Raw genomic sequence first — 13,887 nt, 5'->3', positions numbered from 1 at the left:
ATACTTGAGATTTTTGCTAAGAATTCATTTGTTTATCAAAATATGTGTATTTAGCCTGATGATCTAATTACACTCATAATGAAAAGTAAGAACATTTAAACCCAATAAATATGAGGATTTTTTGAAACAATTTCAATTTTTGAATTAGTTTGCATACATTTTTTGTATGTGAGCAGAAGTCACATGGCACATCCTATTTTTGTTGCCACAGCATATTTTGTAAATACTTGTTACAGCAAATTGATGTCTTACTAGCACTGAAGTTGGTATTGAAATACTGATGAGAGTTAATGCTAGTAATCAAGTCCTGATAGTAGTCACCTGGCACTTCCATATCTTGAGCACTATTATTGTTTATTGAGCCTTATTGTGGTTCAGTATTAGAACATTTTGGTCCTAGGTATTTTATGGAATATTTAGATTAAACCCAAAACAAATAATTGATAAAATTTTTTAAAAGTCATATGTCATTTTTCCTAGAATTAAAATAATTTAAAGACTACAAGATTACTGTAAAATACAACATCGATTTAATATTTTAAATACATTGAAAATAACAGGTCTACTTATAGCCTTGAGAATTTGCCTTTTTTGTGGAGAAAAAAAAAAAAGCCCCACAAAACAGAATTTAGCTAATTTGTGCCTACCTCAAAACAGGTGAACTATCTGTTTGGTTAAAATAATGTATAATTAATATTTCTTTGTTGTCATTGCTTGTTAATTTAGGTTATTATATGTCTGCTATTCATTAAGTTATTTCAAGATCATTTCAAACTGAAATCCCTTTAGAAAAATCCCGCTTAATTTTTATTTTCTCATAATTCTTACTTTTATTTTACATTCGGGGGTACATGTGCAGAATTGTTATATGGGCATATTATATAATGCTGAAGTTTGGGATGCAATTGATCTTGTCACTCACGTAGTGAGCATAGTATCAAATAGGTAGTTTGTCAGCCCTCCCTCCCCTTCCTTCCAACTTTCTTTTGGAGTCCCCAGTGTTTAACGTTCCTCTCTTTGTGTTCCTGTGTACCTAGTGGTTAGCTTCCACTTATACATGAGAACATGCAGTACTTGGTTTTCTGCTTGATTTTAATCTTAAACTTTATAGTCAGTATGTCCCACACTTACAGATCCAGTACTTTAACTTGGTTCTTCAGTAAATATGAAAAGCAATCATAAAATATAACAACAGAGAAGGGAACCTTTAATATGTGTTATGGATTTCTTATTTTTCTATCATTAATCTTTTTCTTTGATAGACTGATTTTTCTTTATCCTGTTTTTTTAAGCTAAATATATTCACATAGTTTCAAAGTGGATAGATAGACATACATATGTAATATGTATATATTAAAATTCATGTTGTAACTTTGCTCACTAGACAAATTTATATGATATTAAGTAGGTAACTACAAGTCTGTTCATATAAGTCATGTCTTTAAAGTAAGTCATTTTTCCTTAATGTAATTTTATCAGTCAATTAAATACTGAAAACATTATACTTTTTAAAATGTAATTGTAATTATGAAGCTTCTGTGTGTATGTATAGATGCCTTATCTTTGTGTTGTATTTTACTTATAAGTAACTAGCTTAACTATCTGATTTCTGTAAGCCATGTTTCTGAAATGTATCACCCAGTTAAGCCACCCTACCAGACCTAGAGGATGATTACTAAACGGAGATATTTAGAGTATTGCTTACAAATTACAAACTTCCCCACCCCACTTTGCTACTTTTATACAATCTACCATGTTCTCTGCAACTCACCTGTTAAGATTTAATTTATTACTATAAAGGCATCTATTCATGGTTTTCCATTTCCAACACAATATACATAGTTATTTTGAGTGTATTTCTGAGAATGTTCTAATCCATTCTGCTCATGGGCAAAAGTATCATATTAGTATGGTATAAAAAGTGAAGTGTCGACAACGGTGGTGGAGTTTTTCACAAGGAGGAGGAAAATATGGAAAACATAAGAATGGGGAAGAGGAACTAGTCTTGCATCCACTTTAAAGATCATAGGCCTTTTAGGTAAATGTAATTTTCTTAGTTTGATGTCAATAGCCTTTGACAATAATTTCCCATATAACTTTCCGGCCATAACTGTTTTTTTTTTTTTTTTCAATTTTGTTCCCACACTCAACATACATGTAATTCCAACTGAAGATAATTATTAAAATACCTATGCCTGTTGCAATTCTAGTCTCTGATAAAACAGACGTTAAACCATCAAAGATCAAAAGAGACAAAGAAGGCCATTACATAATGGTAAAGGGATCAATTCAACAAGAACAGCTAACTATCCTAAATATATATGGACCCAATACAGGAACACCCAGATTCAAAAAATAAGTCCTTAGAGACCTACAAAGAGACTTAGACTCTGACACAATAATATTGGGAGACTTTAACACCCCACTGTCCACATTAGACAGATTAATGAGGCAGAACGTTAACAAGGATATCCAGAAATTGAACTCAACTCTGCATCAAGTGGACCTAATAGATAGGTACAGAAATCTCCACCCCAAATCAACAGAATATACATTTTTCCAGCGCCACATCGCACTTATTCCAAAATTGGCCACATAGTTGGAAGTAAAGCACTCCTTAGCAAATGTAAAAGAACAGAAATTATAACAAACTGTCTCTCAGACAACAGTGCAATCAAACTAGAACTCAGGACTAAGAAACTCAATCAAAACCTCTCAACTACATGGAAACTGAACAACCTGCTCCTGAATGACTACTGGGTACATAATAAAATAAAGGCAGAAATAAAGATGTTCTTTGAAACCAATGAGAACAAAGATACAACATACCAGAATCTCTGGGACACATTTAAAGTAGTGGGGAGAGGGAAATTTACAGCACTAAGTTCCCACAAGACAAAGCAGGAAAGATCTAAAATTGACACCCTAACATCACAATTAAAAGAACTAGAAAAGCAAGAGCAAACACATTCAAAAGCTAGCAGAAGGCAAGAAATAACTAAGATCAGATCAGAACTGAAGGAGATAGACATAAAATCCCTACAAAAAAATCAATGAATCCAGGAGCTGGTTTTTTGAAAAGATCAATAAAATTGATAGACTGCTAGCAAGACTAATAGAGAAGAAAAGAGAGAAGACTCAAATAGATGCAATAAAAAATGATACAGGAGATATCACCACCGACCCCACAGAAATACAAACTACCATCAGAGAATACTATAAACACCTCTACACAAATAAACTAGAAAACCTAGAAGAAATGGATAAATTCCTGTACACATACACCCTACCAAGACTAAATCAGAAAGAAGTTGAATCCCTGAATAGACCTCTAGCAGGCTCTGAAATTAAGACAATAATTAATAGCCTACCAACCAAAAAAAGTACAGGACCAGACGGATTCACAGCTGAATTCTACCAGAGGTACAAGGAGGAGTTGGTACCATTCCTTTTGAAACTATTCCAATCCATAGAAAAAGAGGGAATCCTCCCTAAGTCATTTTATGAGGCCAACATCATTCTGATACCAAAGCCTGGCAGAGACACAACCGAAAAAGAGAATTTTAGACCAATATCCCTGATGAACATCGATGCAACAATCCTCAATAAAATACTGGCAAACTGAATCCAACAGCACATCAAAAAGCTTATCCACCATGATCAAGTGGACTTCATCCCTGGGGACGCAAGGCTGGTTCAACATTTGCAAATCAATAAATGTAATCCGGCATATAAATGGAACCAAAGACAAAAAACACATGATTATCTCAATAGATGCAGAAAAGGCCTTTGACAAAATTCAACAGTCCTTCATGCTAAAAACTCTCAATAAATTTTGTATTGATGGAATGTATCTCAAAATAATAAGAACTCTTTATGACGAACCCACAGCCAATATCATACTGAACGGACAAAAACTGGAAGCATTCCCTTTGAAAACTGGCACAAGACAGGGATGCCCTCTCTCACCACTCCTATTCAACATAGTGTTGGAAGTTCTGGCTAGGGCAATCAGGCAAGAGAAAGAAATCAAGGGTATTCAATTAGGAAATGAAGAAGTCAAATTGTCCCTGTTTGCCGATGACATGATTGTCTATTTAGAAAACCCCATCGTCTCAGCCCAAAATTTCCTCAAGCTGATAAGCAACTTCAGCAAAGTCTCAGGATACAAAAACAATGTGAAAAAATCACAAGCATTCTTATGCACCAATAACAGACAAACAGAGAGCCAAATCACGAATGAACTCCCACTCACAATTGCTTCAAAGATAATAAAATACCTAGGAATCCAACTTACAAGGGATGTGAACGACCTCTTCAAGGAGAACTACAAACTGCTACTCAATGAAATGAAAGAGGACACAAACAAACGGAAGAACATTTCATTCTCATGGATAGGAAGAATCAATATCGTGAAAATGGCCACACTGCCCAAGGTTATTTGTAGACTCAATGCCATCCCCATTAAGCTACCAATGACTTTCTTCACAGATTTGGAAAAACACTACTTTAAAGTTCATATGGGGCCAAAAAAGAGCCTGCATTGCCAAGACAATCCTAAGTCAAAAGAACAAAGCTGGAGGCATCATGCTACCTGACTTCAAACTATACTACAAGGCTACAGTAACCCAAACAGCATGATATTGGTACCAAAACAGAGATACAGACCAATGGAACAGAACAGAGCCCTCAGAAATAATACCACACATCTACAACCATCTGATCTTTGACAAACCTGACAAAAACAAGAAATGGGGAATGGATTCCCTGTTTAATAAATGGTACTGGGAAAACTGGCTAGCCATAAGTAGAAAGCTGAAACTAGACCCCTTCCTTACTCCTCATACAAAAATTAATTCAAGATGGATTAGAGACTTAAATGTTAGACCTAAAACCATAAAAACCCTAGAAGAAAACCTAGGTAATACCATTCAGGACATAGGCATGGGCAAAGACTTCAAGTCTAAAACATCAAAAGCAATGGCAACAAAAGCCAAAATGGACAAATGGGATCTAATTAAACTAAAGAATTTCTGCACAGCAAAAGAAACTACCATCAGAGTTAACAGGCAACCTACAGAATGGGAGAAAATTTTTGCAATCTACTCATCTGACAAAGGGCTAATATCCAGAACCTACAAAGAACTCAAACAAATTTACAAGAAATAAAAACAAACAACCCCATCAAAAAGTGGGCAAAGGATATGAACAGACACTTCTCAAAAGAAGACATTTATGCAGCCAAAAGACACGTGGAAAAATGCTCATCATCACTCGCCATCAGAGAAATGCAAATCAAAACCACAATGAGATACCATCTCACACCAATTAGAATGGCAATCATTAAAAAGTCAGGAAACAACAGGTGCTGGAGAGGATGTGGAGAAATAGGAACACTTACAATGTCAGTGGGACTGTAAACTAATTCAACCATCGTGGAAGACATTGTGGTGATTCCTCAAGGATCTAGAACTAGAAATACTATTTGACCCGGCCATTCCATTACTGCGTATACACCCAAAGGATTATAAATCATGCTGCTATAAAGACACATGCACGTGTATGTTTATTGCAGCACTATTCACAATAGCAAAGACTTGGAACTAACCTAAATGTCCATCAATGACAGACTGAATTAAGAAAATGTAGCACATATACACCATGGAATATTATGCATCCATAAAAAAAAGGATGAGTTTGTGTCATTTGTAGGGACATGGATGCAGCTGGAAACCATCATTCTCAGCAAACTATCACAAGAACAGAAAACCACATGTTCTCACTCACGGGTGGAAATTGAACAATGAGATCACTTGGACACAGTAAGGGGAACATCACACACTGGGGCCTGTTGCAGGGTGGGGGGAGTGTGGAGGGATAGCATTATTAGATATACCTAATGTAAATGATGAATTAATGGGTGCAGCACACCAACATGGCACATGTATACATATGTAACAAACCTGCACATTGTGCATATGTACCCTAGAACATAAAGTATAATTAAAATAATAATAATAATAATAATAAAATATCCATGCCTTTTAAAGCTTTCTTGATTTTTGGAAAGGACCTTCCCTCAGTCCATTATATTCTTTTCATCTCCAGCTAGTGCATTTCCATTCATCTTTCAATATCCAATTCAAATGCCAACTCTGTGATAACTTTTTGCATTCCCCCAGACAAAAACAATTGTATTTCTTCTGACCTCTCCTTGTATATTTCATGGAATATGGCAAAGTACTTAATTCCACTGAATTGTAGCTACTGTCTTGCTGTCTTACCAACTAAAACAAGGACATCTTGGGGAATATGAAAATTTAAATTGAATAGTAACCACAAGATAAAAACTCTGGGCATTGCATGATCTTCCTTTTAACTAATTAGAGGCCAAGTATATGGATGAAAAATAATTATATAGAATTTGATAAGACTTTCTTCTAGTATTAATTTTTGTTTTATGATTTTTCTTCTGTTTCATAAAATTTTGACAGAAATATATTACTTATAAATTGCCTTCTTTGTGACTCCCCACTTTTGATGCTAGAGCAACATGCTGTCCTGGGTAGCCGAAGTGTTTATGAATGCAAGAAAATTTTCAAAAAGGGAATCTGAAATTTAACTCCACAAACTACTATCTGGATTGGAACGCTACATTACATGTATTATAATTTTGTATTGCGTTATAGGGATGGGGAATGAAAAGGATCCAAGGCCATATGTTGATATCCTTTTGATATGTTAATAAATAATCTAGTGTTATTTTCTATTTCTTCTTAAATGCTTTTAGAGGTTACTTGGTACACTGGTCGACAAAACCTTGAAATGTTGATGTTTAAGGGCTGTTGATTGCTGGCAGCAAAGAAGTCCAACTGTGCTGCCACCTGACATAGTGTCTCCACATTTTCTTCCAGGATCATCACCTTTGTTCTAAATAGCTCTCACATAGTGTGAACAGAAGTCATATGTTTTAGATTTTCTGCCTTGGCACCCAGGAAATCAGTATGATTGAGAAAACGTATTAAACTTCCTCTGCATTTCCAGCCTGAACAGATGTTACGTATGAGCTGATCCACCTATATTCAACCCGAGAGAGTCCACATCCACACAGTTTCATTTCCCTTTTTCAATTTACATAGAAGCATAGATTCTTGCTGGCATATATAAATGCACCATTTAAGGCAATCAAAAATGGCTCCACATCTCACTTGATTTCCACAATTGTTGCTGTAACTAAGGAGAGAAACTTAATTTCTCTGGCAAATCTTCCCACGTTTAAGCAACATGTTCGTGGAGAGCCAATATTCAGTAATTACAGCACAATTCCTCACAATTTCACAATTCGCTAACAGTATGCATTTTCACAATGTAAAGCTGATTTTCCTTTAACCAAATAAAACATGAAAAGATAGCTGCAAGCAATGGGCAATCTAGATCATTAGATGATTGATGTAAAATTAGAGGACATTGAGACTGGAATAGATTGCAAACATCAGGGAGCTCAGAAAACTGGTAAACTCTACATTTTGAGGAAATATGTTGTTGATGCTTTTACAGCTCTATGCAGCAATCTAACAAATAAAGGCTTAAAATAATTTATCAAGGAGTTACTTGTTATTATTTGCAATTATTCCACATAATATAGCTTCCCTAGAAGTCCTCAACTTATTCACCAAAATAGAATTTCTAGTTATAATTCCATTCCTCAGTTCACACTATTTCTCTTGCCCATGAGACAAAGAGTCAAAATGAAGTAATCAAAAATGTAGAATATTGTAGTGGTTATGTTTCATTTTCTAATGTTGTAAAAACTATCTAATCAAATGAATTATATGAGTTAACAGCCCCTATGAAAAGTAAAAAGTTACAGAAGTGATATACCAAGTCTATACATTGTAAGTAATCATATCTTCTATTTCCCAATATTATTTTTATGGTAATGAAAGGTACTATGTATCGAGCACTTAAATATGCATAAGCACGATGCTAATGTGTTTGACTAATACAACAATACACTGTAAATACTGTAACCTACATTCTTTTTGAAGCAAAGGTAGTTATATCATGGGTACTCAATTCCGTATTCTTTATAGTAGGGGAAGGTTAAGGAAAGAGGCAGACAGAGACACACAGACACAAAGATATGGAATGTACATGAGAAATATTCAATCTGATAAATTATATAATAAATCTTCACTTAACATATAGTATTATGACAACAAGGGACTGGCGGATAAAAGGAGCACTTCTGTTTAAGTGGCACTGAAACACGGACTGAATTTTAAAATGGTACAGGCTTGCTAGGTCAAAAAAAAAAAAAGAAATCTAAGCTCAAGTAAGGAAAGAGCATGCAGAATTTGACAAAGTTATAAAATGTATAATTTTATTTCATATTAGGGAATACAAAAAGTAAAAATAAAGAAAAGTAAAGAAAAGAAAAGATAAGATAACCGGAAGATTCAAGAGTACAACAGACCAAAGGAACAGGCTTGTGGGTGGTTAAAAAAATACTCCCCCTGGTTTGTGGGCACAGATCAGTGAAAACTTTTACCTGGATGATAGATGTCAGAGGGTTAAGAACACTTGACAAATGCAACCCGCACTTTCCTATTCCTCCTAACGTTCCTGCAATTAACTAGGACCATGAAACAAGCCATAGCCAAACGGCTGTGAGTAGAAATCATGTGTGTCCCTTTGAGTCGGTAGAAAATCCTCCAGAATTTCGTTCCTCTGCCAGGGCAATGAGGAGACTTTGTGTTGCGAATGCGGAACCGGAAGACAAAAGAAAACTCAATGAATTCCTGTGTAGCAGCCAAATCCCCTGGAACTCACCCGGACTAGAGTGATTTTGTGAAAGCAAGAAATAAAATGTTTGATTGCTACATCTGCAATGCCAATCCTATCTTGATTAGCACAAATTATCAGAAAGTAGGAGAAACAAGAACATGAGAGTTCTGGCACCATCGTCATTTGTTGTGAAGCAGAACATTATCTGTAACATTCCATCCTGTGTGGTAGTGAGGATTTGTTATATTTGCCAATGTTTAGAGCCACAGTAGTGTATTTGCATGGGTTCAGTTGAATTAACCAGTACGTATTCATTTTCTTTTCTTCTTTTTTTTTTTTTTTTTTTTTTTTTTGAGACGGAGTCTCGCTCTGTCGCCCGGGCTGGAGTTCAGTGGCGTGATCTCGGCTCACTGCAACCTCCGCCTCCCGAGTTCTCTCCATTCTCCTGCCTCAGCCTCCTGAGTAGACGGGGTTTCACCGTGTTAGCCAGGATGGTCTCGATCTCCTGACCTCGTGATCTGCCTGTCTCGTCCTCCCAAAGTGCTGGGATTACAGGAGTGAGCCACCAAGCCTGGCCTTCATTTTCTTTAGATGGATTTAATTTAAGTAACAAGCCCACCAGTGTCGTTAAACAAATGGACAAAATGAGCAATGGAACATTTTATGCTTCTTGTTGAAAAATGAACAAATATTATTCTGGTAATGAAAGCTCTGAGTGTAATACAATGTCAAGATTGAAGTGGTTCTCTCCTGCCATTTAATGGATGAGTTCTAGAAAAGACAAGTGTTGTAAACAAAACACTATTTCCATGGCAACACCTACTTCAGCTTTTGACCTTTCATCACACAAAAATAATTTTAAAACTTTTTTTATTTCCATAGTTTGTAATAACAATGGTGACCTCTACATCCAGTATTTTCTGTAAGCTAGTAATTGGCAGTGCCTCAGGCCTTATACTTTTTGGTCAATCTTCTAGGAGAGCTTTACCCAGATTTCTCATTACTTATAAAAATGCAGTTCATTTTCCAAGGGCAGATATTTAAAGACAAAATTAGCCCAGACATACATTTTAAAATGCATATTTAGAAATAAATATTTTAATTAAGTGCCAGATATACCTCCCTCTGAGTCAAACGTTTGCATATGCACATATGCTGTGTGTTTGTGTGGGCATGTGAAGACATATATATGATTGTGTATGTGTATATGTAAATTATTATTAAAATTTCTGGAAGTGATAATATAAGTAGCCAGTGATAAAGTGTGATAAAGTATAAATGTAAGAAATAATATTGTATTACTTCTCTATTGAGACACAGCATTATTACTTTGAAATTTGAAGATTAAACAAAACAAATGAATTATTTTATGGTTTGTGTGGTTAGGAATTTGGAATGGGATTTGGCTGACTCTTCTGCTTCAGAGTCTTACAAGACTGCAATCAAGGTAGCAGCCAAGACTATGGTCTTACCTGAAGCTCAGCTGGGGAATAATCCTCTTCCACATTCATACGGTTCCCTACAGTATATATCAAGCACCAAGTATATATCAAGGTTGTTACCCTGAGGGCCTCAGCTTCCTGCTAGCTGTTAGCTGGTGGCCACAGTCAACTCTGTAAGCTGTGATGCTCTCCAAGTAGCAGCACAACATGTGGTAATTTATTTCTTCAAAATGACAGAGAGTCTCCCAGCAAGACCAATTACAATCTCATGAAATGTAATCATGTTCACATAATCACATGGTCTCATATTTGCCATTTGCTACTGTTAGAGGTAACTCAGTTTCTGCCTACACTTAAAAGCACAAAGGTGTTATCACCAGAAGGTAGGGATTATAGGAGCCACACTGAAGCCTTATACCACAGAGATTTTCGCCTAAGTCCATATGATTAGAAACTATTAGAAAACAATTGTGTGGATCTTAAAAAATAAATTTTTGCTTATTCAGCAACATAAAATGTAACTAACTGGCCGGGCGCAGTGGCTCACGCCTGTAATCCCAGCACTTTGGGAGGCCGAGGCATGTGGATCACGAGGTCAGGAGTTTGAGACCATCCTTGCTAATACAGTGAAACTCCATCTCTAGTAAAAACACAAAAAATTAGCTGGGCGTGGTGGTGGGTGCCTGTAATCGCAGTTACTCAGGAGGCTGAGGCAGGAGAAGCTCATGTACCTGGGAGGCGGAGGTTGCAGTGAGCTGATACCACACCACTGCACTCCAGCCTGGGCAACAGAGTGAGACTCCATCTCAAAAATAAATAAATGAATAAATACATGCATAAGTAAATAAATAAAAATAAAATGTAAGTAATTGCTATGTGGCAATTAGAGATTTTGTAAAATTCTGTTACAAATACTATGTATTCCCTTTCTCAAGGAAGCAATTTATAAAAATGTTAGCATATACCCAAAATAACTCTTTTTGTATTATTAATTTTTACCTGAGACTATACATTTTCAGAGGCATAAGAAAAGAAATATAGATACCAATAGCCAAAACGATCTAGATTCAGATCTTGGCATAATTATTTTTTAAGCTTGTAAAAGCTTTTGTAAAGACATAATAAGCCTGATTATTAGTTGTACTATCTGTATGATAAATATAACACGTGCTTGTTATGTTTATTGTGGAAACTAAATATTATAAGAATTGAAAAGGCCCATTATATAGTAGCATCTACTTAAATGACTGATAAATTACTGAAAGAATGCTTAATTTATATATATAAAAGAATATTTAAATTCACATATTATTAAATTTTCATATACCTATTTGGAAACTGTTTCCTGTTTGGTTAATAATTATTTGAATTTCTTATACTAGTTGAAAGCCATACTCCAACCTATAAGAAATTAATTAATTTCTGCTACGGAAAGATACAAAGTAATAATATAATCAGAATTATATGTCTGTATACTATGCTCTGAAGGAATATATCTCACAGAAATGACAAAACGATTCGGCCCCAGCTGTAAAATTATGTACAGTTTATCCCATTTGACTTTCTTGTGCCATGAAGTAAGAATTTGCTGAAAATATTAATTAAAATACACACAAAGTGTTTTGCTCATGAAAAGAGAAAGTTATATTTGACATCATTCCAGCTCTGGTTAGGATCTTAGATTCTCTGGAGTAGATGTGGGATTCTGCTTCACTTGAGAAAACACCTGAGCCCTTCTGCTTAAGGAATTACTAAATATAGAGCTGGTAAGTCAGTCTTTTCTGAACTACAGACCACTATGGCAGCTCTATAACTATCACGGTTCCATAAGTCAGAGGAGTGTCATTTTCAACATTCTCGTATCTCATTTTAGGGGGATACTCCATGTTGACTACTGATAAAACTGCTGATACCTTAGTTATTTTGTGCTTCTGTACAGCAGGGATAGCAAATCTCCTCCAGGTTCATCTTTACTAAGTTGGGAGTGGTTGTGAAGGACGGCTATGACAACCAACTGGAGGTCCGAAGGAGAGCACACCAGCATCAGCTCACTCTGCCTGCTGCAGGGACCGATGGGGGCCCATATGCTACAGATCTAACACATGGTCTCCAAGCATGGTGACAGCTATTTGCGCGGACTCTGGAATAACCAATTACAACTGCCTCATGCTTTCTATTAATCTGGCATTTGAAATGTATTATGGACTGAATCGTGCCCACCTTCCCCAATTCATATGTTGAAGTCCTAACTCCCAACATGACTGAGTTCATCAAAATGGATTTTGTTACAGAGAAAGGAATGCTGCTGTAACAGATACTTAAAATGTGGAAGCAGTTTTGGTGCTGGGTAATGAGAGGGCAGTAAGAGTTTTGAGGTGCATGATAGAAAAAACGCATATTGCCAAGGAGGGACTGTTGATGGACATTGGCCATGAATGGTGATTCTAATGGGGGCACAGAAAGAAAAGAAGATAGAAAGAAAGCTTCCAACTTCTTAATGAAAACGTATATAATCACGAATGTAATTTTGGTATAAACACGATATTAAAGATCATTCTTTTGATGTCTCAGACAAAAATAGGAATAGATTATTGAAAATTGGAGAAAAGGTAATCCTTGTTATAAAGTGGCAAAGAACTTCACTAAAATGTGTTCTAGTGTTTTGCGAAAAATAAAAAGTGTGAACAATTAAATTAGGTAGTTGAGGCAGGGCGCGGTGGCTCAAGCCTGTAATTCCAGCACTTTGGGAGGCCGAGAGGGCGAATCACGAGGTCAGGAGATCGAGACCATCCTGGCTAACACAGTGAAACCCTGTCTCTACTAAAAAATACAAAAAACTAGCCGGGCGAGGTGGTGGACGCCTGTAGTCCCAGCTACTCCGGAGGCTGAGGCAGGAGAATGGCGGGAACCCGGGAGGCGGAGCTTGCAGTGAGCTGAGATCCGGCCACTTGTACTCCAGTCCGGGCGACAGAGCAAGACTCCGCCTCAAAAAAAAATAAAAAATTAAAAATTAAAAAAAAAAATTAGGTAGTTGAGGAGATTTCAAAGCAAAATGTGATGGTGTGGCCTGAATATTCCTAACTGTTTATAGTTAAATGTTAGAAGAGAGAGATGAGTTGAGAGGAAGGTATTGTTAGGGGAAAAATAATCAACCGTAGAAAGATGTAGAAAATTCTCAATCTGAGTGTGTTGCAAAAAAATGAGAAGAGCATGTTCTAACAGAATACCAAAGGTATAGCTAGACTGTCACTTGATAAAGAGATTATGGAATAATATAGGCAGAAACACTGCCAGTTTGAACTGACGGAGATGGAGATAAGATAAAGCGAAGGAAGCCTGAAGGTCTTCTCAGATTCTACAGGACAAGACAACAGTTATTTGGCTGCAAACATACACTGGTTTTCAAGACAAGGGAAAAATAAAACTGTAGGCAATTCAGAATTATCAGGGTCATCAGCTTAGTTTCAACTGGTCAGACGGCCTCTGCCAGCAGAGCCTTGGGAGGAGGACCTGAGCCTGGCAACAACCCCTCTTAGGGCCTTGGAGGCAGAGTCACCACTCCAATCGGTCCAGAAGGTGAGTCATTGAGTCAGAGGGAATTATCATTGAGCCGTAAGATCTAATGAAATTTGCTTTGCCTGTTTTTGGACTTCCTTGG

Source organism: Trachypithecus francoisi, unplaced genomic scaffold (genome assembly GCF_009764315.1).
Source record: "Trachypithecus francoisi isolate TF-2019V2 unplaced genomic scaffold, Tfra_2.0 Lachesis_group1, whole genome shotgun sequence".
NCBI classification, from domain to species: domain Eukaryota; kingdom Metazoa; phylum Chordata; class Mammalia; order Primates; family Cercopithecidae; genus Trachypithecus; species Trachypithecus francoisi.
The sequence above is the reverse complement of the archived record's forward strand: the minus strand, read 5'-3'. Positions refer to the sequence as shown.